Source organism: Urocitellus parryii, chromosome 2, assembly GCF_045843805.1.
Source record: "Urocitellus parryii isolate mUroPar1 chromosome 2, mUroPar1.hap1, whole genome shotgun sequence".
In the NCBI taxonomy this organism is placed as follows: domain Eukaryota; kingdom Metazoa; phylum Chordata; class Mammalia; order Rodentia; family Sciuridae; genus Urocitellus; species Urocitellus parryii.
Genome location: NC_135532.1, coordinates 184269394 through 184281684, shown reverse-complemented (window position 1 = coordinate 184281684; position 12291 = coordinate 184269394).

Below are 12291 nucleotides of genomic sequence, written 5' to 3'. Positions count from 1 at the left end.
TCAAAACAAGGACAGTGAACCCTTTTCTGTGACATTTGTGATACTGTTGACAGAACAGAACACACTTAGGAAAGTGCCAGAAGCAGCAATACATAGTTCTTTTTTTTTTTTTTAAATGATGGCGGACACTGTCCTATAGGTTGGCTGGGGTGTGGGGTGGTGGTAGTATCAACCATTTTTTTTTTTTAAAGAGAGAGAGAGGGGGAATTTCAATATTTTTTAGTTTTCAGCGGACACAACATCTTTGTATGTGGTGCTGAGGACCGAACCTGGGCCGCACGCATGCCAGACCGCTTGAGCCACATCCCCAGCCCCAATACATAGTTCTTGAAAGGATGTGCTTTCAAACACACTCCCGGAAGCTCTGCCACTACCATCCCCAAACACACATACTGCCTTCCTTAAGGGCATGGTGATAAAGTCTTTGGTCCCAAGGTGCCACTCTGCCCCCAAGTAATTTTCTTCAATATTAGGAATCCATAGTAGAAAAGTGAAATATTGGTAGAAGGTAAGGAATAATAATTCTAAAAATTCACTACCCAGAGTTAAGTCAATATTTCATATATCTTACTCCCTTCCTGCACCCTGTGCATGCTCGGATGTATGTTTTTCTTTTTGTTAATGAATACAGAAGTATGTGCACATGCATGTGTTTATAGTTACAAACTCCTTTTCACTTGAACTTTTTTAGGGTGATGAGTACTAGGGATTGAACTCTACCACTGAACTACATTCCCAGTGCTTGAATATATTTTCATGTCAATGAATATATAATTTTAACTGCTGCATAGTATTCCTGTGTATGGCCATAAACATATACTCCAGCATCATTGGACACAGTATATTATACGATGTTTGTCTTATTCTTTTAGGACAAATTCCTAGAATTGAAATTTCTGGGTTAAAAATTATGTTAAGGGCTGGGGTTGTGGCTCAGTGGTAGAGCGCTCGCCTAGCATGTGTGAGGCCCTAGGTTCAATCCTCAGCACCACATAAAGATATTGTGTACAGCCAAAAAAAATTTTAAAAATTTATATTAAGAAATCAGAAAAAAATTACCCATCCTCTACCCTTTCTTTATGTTTTTTTCTTTGTACAATACTGGGGATTAAACCCGGGGGCACTCTACCAGTAAGCTACCCCCCCAGCCCTTTTATTATTTTGAGACAGGATCTCGCTAAATTGGCCAGGCTGACCTTAAACTTCTGAAGTAAATGGGATTACAGATATATGTCATCGTGCCTGGCCACCCATCAGGTAATAATTTGTGTCTTTTTTTTTTTTTTTTTTTGTAGGGCAGAGAGACTAGAGATTGAACCTAAGGGTGCTCTACCACTGAGCTACATCCCCAATCTTTTTTTTTTTTTTAGGTAGGTGCCGTAGTCTGGCTAGGCACAAAATCACGAGCCACTCAAGCAGGAACAAACTTTATTTTTTGAAACTGCCGCCAATGCCCCGGGAAGAATCCCCATTGACCCACGCGGCCTTCTCCCGGAATCCCAGAGGAAGGTCCTCCCCCGGAATTCCCTCCTACTGTACTTCCCCAACCAATGGGAATTCTCCAGGAGTCCTGTAGCAGGCCGAGGTGAACAGCAGGAGTCCAATATCCATATGAATGCAAATCTTAACATAATCATATCATCTCAATGGCTAGCTGGCGTCACCTTTCAACCAAAAGTGCCATGCATCATATTACTTGGCTGTGGCTCTTAGCATCTCCCCGCTTCTGTTTAATTAAGCAACAAGCAATGTGGCTAGGGACTGTGCCTGTTAGGTTTGTCCAATTCAACATATGGTTCTTACCCGTCATCGGAAAACTGACCTCTAGGCATCAGCCTCTTGTCTTAGGTTGATACCACTGCAATTGGATCATACCCATCACTGACTACCGGTCCAGCATATAGCCATACCTGTGGATAGGCCTATGCACCAGTGGGGGGGGTGAGGTTCTTTGCCTCACCTCTGTTGGCCCCCAAATTTGGCCTTGGTGCTGGTGGGGGGGGTGAGGTTCTTTGCCTCACCTTTGTTGGCCCCCCAAATTAGACCATCACTAGTAGAAGGGAGGAGGATACAGAAATGCCACGACACCAAGTCAATTGACGGCTCTTTAGGAAAAATTGCAACACTGGTGACACATCAGCAAAGATACGCCAGCACTACCATAATTCACTGTATCAACAGATAGAGCACAATGCATACAAGTGATACATAGTCCAGGCAAGTTTTGTAAGCAGTTCAAATCGGAGGAATCTAACAATATGTCCATTTCCTCCCAAAATAAATCGACTCAGTGATTGAGCATTACTTGTTGAGTTATTATTCATTGATGCATCAGTTTATACAGTTTGTTGTGATAACTATCGAAGAAACTGTAGTTTGGTTTCATCTTGTCTTCACCAGCACTGGGATGAAGATAGGAATTCTGACAACGATGCTAAAAAAAAAAAAAATTATGTCACATTCCAACAGGTACTAAGAAAACAATTTTTTGAACGATTTACATTATCCTGAACAGAATTATTAAATATAATGAAAAGGAAAGGTGAAAGTAAACAAACATCTGTTAACCTGCTTATTTGTACACATATTAAAACAATCCTCAACAGCTGTTTACCCAATTTAAATTAAACCATTAAAATAACGTGAATAATAAAAAAAATTCGGATCCATTTATTCATGAGCGCTCCTCATATATGATATATGGACATATACACATACAGACATACAACACAAAACAGAAGTGTGCACATGTAACATACAACACATAAGACAACAGTAAAGGCCTTGTAGCTTTACCTAGGTGAAATCTCCATTGCAATGTTTAAAAACTCCACAGTCAAAAAATAAAACTGATCAGAAAAACATTAACCTAGGTCTGTATGAGCTCAAAAATAAAATAGAACTTTATGATGTGGGAAAAAGCAATAATAAAATAGATATTGAAAAAAGCATCCTGGTTAATCACTGTCACAGATGTAAGAATAGCCAAGCTGGAGTTCTGGATATCAGCTGTTACGGATTTGAGTCAAATCATCTTCTTTTTGGTCTGTAGAAATTGTTTTGGTTAACCTCTCTGGAATCCAAATCGGCTGCTGTTCTCCCTGTGGAAAAACACAAACAGAGCCCCGACTCCAGATAATCACTGGGTCAGGACCTTTCCATTGTCCTGTTAGAATATCCTTCCAAAGTACCTTGGGCTTATGTACATTTTATGGATACAAATGTCTTTCCGCAGCACTAAGCCCTGATGAATCCAAATTTAAAAAGTTTAGAGTAAAAAGGGTTATTTTAAGTTTATCGTTGGGGGATATATACCCCTTTCCAATTCCCTCCTTTTTGCTTTAATAAGTACATTTTAATAGTTTGATGAGCTCTTTCAACTATGCCTTGTCCTTGTGGATTGTATGGAATTCCTGTTATGTGAGTAATGCCAAATGATGAGCAAAATTGTTTAAAAGAGGTAGAAGCATAACCAGGACCATTATCTGTTTTTAACTGTTTTGGAATGCCCACAGTGGCAAAATTTTTTAAGCAATGAGCTATAACATCTTTAGTTTTTTCTCCAGCATGAAGGGAGCCCATCAAAAATCCGGAAGAAGTATCAACTGTAACATGCAAATATTTTAATTTTCCAAATTCTGGCAAGTGTGTGACGTCCATCTGCCAAATATGGTTAGGTATCAGTCCTCTAGGATTGACTCCAAGATTAACTTGTGGTAAAAATGTCACACAATTTTGACATTGTTTTATTATATGTCTGGCTTGTTCTTTAGTTATTTTAAAACGCTTTTGTAAAGTATTAGCATTGACATGGAACATTTTATGAAAATTTATAGCTTCTTCTATTGTGGAGAAAATATGTATGTCATGTGTAGATTTGTCTGCTAATTCATTGCCCAAACTAAGGGCTCCAGGCAATCCTGTATGTGCCCTGATATGTCCTATAAAGAATGGATCTTTTCTGTCGCAGATTAGACTTTGTATAGTGGAAAACAAAGAGAAAACAGTAGAGGAAGGGGAAATCCTACCAGCATCTTCAAGGGATACTCTAGCATTAACTACATACTGACTATCAGAAAATAAATTAAATACAGAATCTTTAAACATCATAAAAGCTTGTAATACTGCATTAAGCTCTACCTTTTGAGCTGATTGTTTGGGTACTAAAAATGTAAAAGTTTGATCAGGGGTAACTACTGCTGCTGTACCATTATTTGACCCATCAGTGAATATATTTGGAGCATGGTAGGGTCTTACCAAGTTTCTGAGGCTGGCCTCAAACTTGCCATCCTCTTGCCTAAGTCCCTGGGATTACAGATGTGTACCACTGTGCCCAACTTCAATAGTTTGTATCTCGATGGACCTAGTTTTATAGTATTTTTCATGAGTAGGTCTTCAGTTCACTGTAATGGATTTAATATCTCATTTTAGTGGATAATTTTTTAAAATTTGTTAGACATGACAGAATGCATTTAAATTCTTAGTACACATATAGAGCACATTTTTTCATGTCTCTGGTTGTATACAAAGTAGTCACACCATTCGTGTCTTCATACATGTACTTAAGGTAATAATGTCCATCTCATTCCACCATTTTCTACCCTCATGACCCCTCTCTTCCCCTCCCTCCCCTTCTCCCTATCCTTCTTCCTCCATTCCTACTATGCTCCCCTCCCTCCATCCCCATTATGGATCAGTATCCACATATTAGAGAAAGCATTTGGTTTTGGGGGATTGGCTTACTTAGCATAATATTCTCCAACTCCATTCATTTACCTGCAAATGCCATGATTTTATTCTCTTTTAATGTTGGGTAATATTCCATTGTGTATATATACCACATTTTCTTTATCCATTCATCTACTGAAGGACATCTAGGTTGGTTCCAGAATTTAGCTATTGTGAATTATGCTGCTATAAACATTGATGTGGCTGTGTCACTGTAGCTGCTAGTTTTAAGTCCTTGGGTATAAACCAAGGAGTGGGATCGCTGATTCCAAGGAATCTCCAAACTGTTTTCCATATTGGTTGCACCAATTTGCAGTTCCACCAGCAATGTATAAGTGTGCCTTTTCCCCCACATTCTTACCAACACTTATTGTTTTATGTATTCTTAATAGCTTCCATTCTGACTGGAGTGAGATGAAATCTTAGAGTAGTTTTGATTTGCATTTCTCTAATTGCTAGAAACGTTGAACATTTTTTCATATATTTATTGATTGTATATCATCTTCTGATGATATGTCTACAGTTCCTTGGCCCACTTATTGATTGGGTTATTTGTTTGTTTTTTGTTGTTGTTGTTGTCATTGTTGTTTGGTGTTAAGATTTTTGAGTTCTTTATATATCCTAGAGATTAGCGCTCTATCTGATGTGCGTGTGGTAAAAATTTGCTCCCATTCTGTATGCTCTCTATTCAACTCACTGATTGTTTCTTTTGCTGAGAAGAAACTTTTTAGTTTGAATCCATTTCATTTATTGATTCTTGATTTTATAAAAATCTTGTGCTTTAGGATTCTTATTAAGGAAGTCGGGCCTAATTCAACTTTGATTTGGGCCTACTTTTTCTTCTATTAGGTGCAGGGTTCCTGATTTAATTCCTAGGTCTTTAATCCACTTTGAGTTGAGTTTTGTGCATGGTGAGAGATAGGGTCTTAATTTCATTTTGCTGCATATGGATTTCCAATTTTCCCAGCAACATTTGTTGAAAAGGCTATCTTTTCTCCAATATGTTTTTGATGCCTTTGTCTAATGTCGCGACCCCTTGCCCGCAAGGAAGACACAACTCAGGAATCTTCTTTCAGCAGTTTATTCAGGCCTTTTTTTTGACATGTCTTTTAGCTTGTTTCTCTCTCTACTACTACTCCTACTGCCACTACTCCTACTGCCACTACTACTACTCCTCCTACTGCCACTACTCCTACTACTACTACTACTTGCCCCAGCCTTAATAAAGCAGATAAAGCCCCAATGCACAACTGCCACGTGGACTTTTCTCATAGGGTGTTTTACAGCTACGTGCCAACTCTCCCAAAATAAGGAGTTGTTTATCACAGGCCATGGCGCTTATCAGCGCCATCTTGTAATGGCGACCACGGTCCGCTGACACGGCTCACCACAGTCTAATATGAGATAACTTTATTTTGTGGGTTTGTTTCTGTGTCCTCTATTCTGTACCATTGGTCTCCCAGTCTATTTTGGTGCCAATACCATGCTGTTGTTTGAGGTCTGGTATAGTGATGCCACCTGTTTCACACTTCTTGCTAAGATTGCTTTGGCTATTCTGGATCTCCTATTTTTCCAGATGAATTTCATGATTGCTTTTTCTATTTCTAAGAGAAATGTCATTGGGATTTTGATTGGAATTGCATTAAATCTGTATGATGCTTTTGGTAGTGTTGTCATTTTGACAATATTAATTCTGTCTATCCAAGAACAAGGGAGATTTTTCCATCTTCTAAGGTCTTCTTTGTTTTTTTTTTTTTTTTTTTAGGGTTCTGTAGTTTTCATTAAGTAGATCTTTCACCTTTTTCATTAAGTTGATTCCCAAGTATTGTTTGGGGGGGGGGGCTATTATAAATGGGGTAGTTTTACTAGTTTCTCTTTCAGAGGATTTGTCACTGATATACAGAAATGCCTTTGATATATGTGTGTTGATTTTATATCCTGCTAATTTGTGGAATTCATTTATTAGTTCTAGTTTTCTGGTGGAATTTTTTTGGAGGGGTGAGTACCAGGTATTGAACTCAGGGACACTTGACCACTGAGCCACATCCCCTATTTTGTATTTTATTTAGAGAAAGGGTCTCACTGAGTTGCTTAGCACCTCACTTTGCTGAGGCTGTCTTTGAACTCGTGATCCTTCTGTCTCAGCCTTCTGAGCCACTGGGATTACAGGCGTGTGCCACCACGCCTGGCCTCTGGTACAATTTTTTGGATCCTCTAGGTCGGCAAATAGTGATAGTTTGAGTTCTTTTCCTATCCATATCTCTAATTTTTTTTTTCATCTGTCTAATTGCTCTGGCTAGTGTTTCAAGAACTATATTATAGAAGTGGTGAAAGAGGGCATCCCTGTCTTGTTCCAGTTTTTAGAGGGAATGGTTTCAATTTTTCTCCATTTAGAATGATGTTGGCCTGGGGCTTAGCATAGATAGCTTTTACGATGTTGATATATGTTCCTGTTATCCCTAGTTTTTCTAGTGTTTTGAACATGAAAGGGGTGCTGTATTTTGTTAAATGCTTTTTCTGCATCTATTGAGATGATCCTATGATTCTTATCTTTAAGTCTGTTGATATGATGAATTACATTTATTCATTTCTGTATGTTTAACCAACTTTGCATCCCTGGGATGAACCCCACTTGATTGTGGTGTGCACTATATTTTAGATGTGTTTTTGTATTCAATTTGCCCATATTTTATTGAGAATTTTTGCATCTATGTTCATTAGAGATACTGGTCTGAAGTTTTCTTTAACATGTCTTTGGTTTTGGAATCAGGGTGATATTGGTCTCACAGAATGTGTTTGGAAGTGTTCCTTCTTTTTCTATTTCATGAAATAATTTGAGGAGTATTGGTATTAGTTCTTCTTTGAAGGTCTTGTAGAATTCAGCTGTGTATCCATCTGGTCATGAGCTTTTCTTGGCTGGGAGGCTTCTGATGGAGTCTTCTATTTCATTGCTTGAAACTGATCTGCTTAACTTGTGTATATCATCCTGATTCAGTTTGGGCAAATCATATGATTCTAGAAATTTGTCAATGCATTTTGTATTTACTATTTTATTGGAGTACAAATTTTCAAAATAATTTCTAATTATCTTCTGTATTTCTGTAGTGTCTGTCGTGATACTTCCTTTTTCATCATGGATGTTTAATTTGAGTTTTCTCTCTCCTTCTCTTCGTTAGCATGGCTAAGGGTTTATCAATTTTATTTATTTTTTCAAAGAACCAACTTTTTATTTTGTCAATTTTTTAAATTGTTTCTTTTGTTTCAATTTTATTGATTTCAGCTCTGATTTTAATTATTTCCTGTATTCTACTGCTTTTGGTGTTGATTTGTTCTTCTTTTTCTAGTGCTTTGAGATGTAATATTAGGTCATGTATTTATTGACTTTTCCTTCTTTTAAGGAATGAATTCCATGCAATGAACTTTCCTCTTAGTACTGCCTTCACAGTGTCCCAGAGATTTTGATATATTGTATCAATGTTCTCATTTACCCCTAAGAATTTTTTAATCTCCTCTTTGATGTCTTTTGCAACCCATTGTTCATTCAGTAGCATATTATTTAGTATCCAGGTGTTGGAGTAGCTTCTATTTTTTATTTTATCATTGATTTCTAATTTCATTCCATATGATCTGATAGAATGCAGGGTAGTATCTCTACCTTTTTGTATTTGCTAAGTGTTGCTTTTTTTTAAGAGAGAGTGAGAGAGGAGAGAGAGAGAGAGAGAGAGAGAGAGAGAGAGAGAGAGAGAGAGAGAGAATTTTTAATATTTATTTCTTAGTTCTCGGCGGACACAACATCTTTGTTGGTATGTGGTACTGAGGATCGAACCCGGGCGGCACGCATGCCAGGCGAGCGCGCTACCGCTTGAGCCACATCCCCAGCCCCCTAAGTGTTGCTTTGTGGCATAATATATGGTCTGTTTTAGAGGAGGATCCATGTGCTGCTGAGAAGAATGTGTATTTACTCATTGATGAATGAAATATTCTATATATGATGGTTAAGTCTAAATCATTGATTGTATTATTGAGTTCTATAGTTTCTTTGTTTAGCTTTTGTTTGGAAGATCTATCCAGCAGTGAAAGAGATGTGTTAAAGTCACCCAGAATTATTATGTTGTGGTCTATTTGACTCTTGAACTTGAGGAGAGTTTGTTCGATAACGTAGATGCTCCATTGTTTGGGGCATATATGTTTATAATCATTATGTCTTATTGATGTATGGTTCCTTTGAGCAGTATGAAATGTCTTTCTTTATCCCTTTTGATTAACTTTGGCTTAAAGTCTCCTTTTTTTGATATGAGGATGGAAACCCTTGCTTGTTTCTGCAGTCCATGTGAGTTATATGTTTTTTTCCCAACCTTTTACCTTCAGTCTGTGGATGTCTTTTCCTATGAGATGAGTCTCTTGAAGGCAGCATATTGTTGGGTCTTTCTTTTTTCTTTATTTCTTTCTTTTTTTTAAATCCAGTCTGCTAGTCTGTGTCTTTTGATTAGTGAGTTTAGGCCAGTAACATTCAGGGATATTATTGAGACATGATTTGTATTCCCAGTCATGTTTGCTTATTTTTGGTATTTAACATGACTTGGTTTCTCCTTTGATTGGTTTTTCCTTTAGTGTAATACCTCCCTTTGCTGATTTTCATTGTTATTTTTAATATTTATTTTTTAGCTATAGGTGAACACAATATCTTTATTTTACGTTTATGTGGTGCTGAGGATCAAACTCAGTGCCTCATGCATGCTAGGTGAATGCTCCACCTTTGAGCCACATCCCCAGCCCTGTTTTTTTTTCCCATTTCCTCCTCTTGGAATATTTTGCTGGGGATGTTCTGTAGTGTAGGCTTTTAGTTGTAAATTCTTTTTAACTTTATTCATCATGGACGGTTTTTATTTCATCATCAAATCTAAAGCTTAATTTTGCTGGATATAAGACTCTTGGCTGGCACCCATTTTCTTTCAGAGCTTGGTATATGTTTTTTTTCCACAGTTTTATTTTTATTTTTTTATTAGCTACACATGACATTACAATGATCTTGACAATTCATACATTTGAATCAATTGGGGTATAATTTCTCATTTTTCAGATTGTACAGATTGTAGAATCACACTGGTCACAGAGTCACTACATACATACAGCAATCATAATGTCTATTCTATTCTGCTGCCCTTCCTATTCCCCTTCCCCTCTCCCCCCCATCATTTCTCTCTATCCAATATAATTTGACACACTTTTTTTTTCTTTTTCTCCTCACAACATCATACATGTATTCTGTATAATGATAAGGGTCTCCTTCCATTTTCCTTGCAACTCCCCTTCTCCCTCTTTTTCCCTCCCACCTCTCTTCCCTATTTAGTGGTAATCTTCTTGGTATATATTTTTCCAGGATCTTCTAGCTTTCAAGATCTGGGTTGAAAAATCTGCAGATATCCTAACTGTTTTCCCCCTATATGTAATCTGATTCCTTTCTCTTGTGGCGTGGATCTGTTGTGATTTTGTACATTTGATGTCCTGTAAGCCTCTTATATTTGATTTTCCAATTCATTCTTCATGTTTGGAAATTTTTCTGCTATTACTTTATTGAATAGATTGTCCATTCCTTTGGTTTGTAATTCTATGCGTTCCTTTATCCCAGTAATTCTTAAATTGGTCTTTTTATGTTATCCCATAATTTTTAAATGTTCTGCTCATGGTTTCTTACCATATTCACCAGAGTTCAGTATTCTTTTCAAGATTATTATATATTTTGTCTTCAATGTCTGAGGTCCTATCTTCCAAGTAATCTAATCTGTTGGTGGTGCTTTCTATTGAGTTTTTAATTTGGTTTATTTTTTCTTTCATTTCAAGGATTTCTTTTTTTTTTTTTTTTACAACCTCTGTCTCCCTACTGAAGTAATCTTTTGGTTTCTGTATTTGCTTATGTAGCTCTTTATCAAAATGATATTTTGCTGCCTATATTTGCTCTTATATCATCCTTTAATTCACAAAACATTTTACATCCTGAACTCCATGTCATTTCTTCTGTTGTGCTGGCCATGGATTCTAATAATATAGTATCTTCGTTTGTTTGGGCACATTCTTCCCTTGATTTTTCATATTGTTCATGTATCTTCCCTTCTAGCACTGCAGATCTGAGGTGTTACAGTTTTTACCCTATAGGCTTATGGTTTCCCTGCAGAATTCCAATATTTCTCCTTTAAGGTATTAACAGATCCCAATACAAATAATATACAGCCTTAAACCAAATAACTGCTATTAAGATTTTTACAGTTTTATCAAAATACACAGAAATGGAGAGTTCGATTACTATCTATCATATAAATAGTAGGTTTGCAAAAGGGGCTACAGTTTCTGATGAAGGATAAAGAACTGGGGGTGAGGTATAAGATGAGATGTTGAGGGGGTAAGAGTGAGGATATAAAGCTATTAGATCTTAGGAAGCATGAAAGAGGAATCTAAAGAAGTAGCAGTAGGAGTGGGCTGGGGTTGTGGCTCAGCAGTAGAGCGCTCGCTTTGCATGTGCGAGACCCTGGGTTCGATCCTCAGCACCTCATAAAAATAAATAAGTGAAATAAAGGTATTGTGTCAACTGCAACTAAAAAATAAATATTAAAAAAAGAAGTTGGGACTGGGGTTGTTGCTCAGTGGTAGAGTGTTTGCCTCACATGCGTGAGGCGCAGGGTTCGATCCTCAGTACCACATAAAAATAAGTAAATAAAATAAAGATTTTTTTAAAGGCATTCCCTCTAAAATCTGGAACAAGACAGGGATGCCCTCTATCACCACTTCTATTCAATATAGTTCTCGAAACACTGGCCAGAGCAATTAGACAGACGGAAGAAATTAAAGGCATACAAATAGGAAAAGAAGAACTTAAATTATCACTATTTGCGAACGACATGATTCTATACCTAGAAGATCCAAAAGGGTCTACAAAAAAACTACTAGAACTAATAAATGAATTCAGCAAAGTGGCAGGATATAAAATCAACACACATAAATCAAAGGCATTTCTGTATATCAGCGACAAAACTTCTGAAACGGAAATGAGGAAAAACACTCCATTCACAATATCCTCAAAGAAAATAAAATACTTGGGAATCAACCTAACAAAAGAGGTGAAAGATTTATACAATGAAAACTACAGAACCCTAAAGAGAGAAGTAGAAGATCTTAGAAGATGGAAAAATATACCCTGTTCATGGGTAGGCAGAACTAACATCATCAAAATGGCGATATTACCAAAAGTTCTCTATAGGTTTAATGCAATGCCAATGAAAATCCCAATGGCATTTCTTGTAGAAATAGATAAAGCAATCATGAAATTCATATGGAAACTGTGGAACCAACCCAGATGCCCTTCAATAGATGAATGGATAAAAAAAATGTGGCATTTATACACCATGGAGTATTACGCAGCATTAAAAAATGACAAAATCATGGAATTTGCAGGGAAATGGATGGCACTAGAGCAGATTATGCTTAGTGAAGCTAGCCAATCCCTAAAAAACAAATGCCAAATGTCTTCTTTGATATAATGAGAGCAACTAAGAAAAGAGCAGGGAGGAA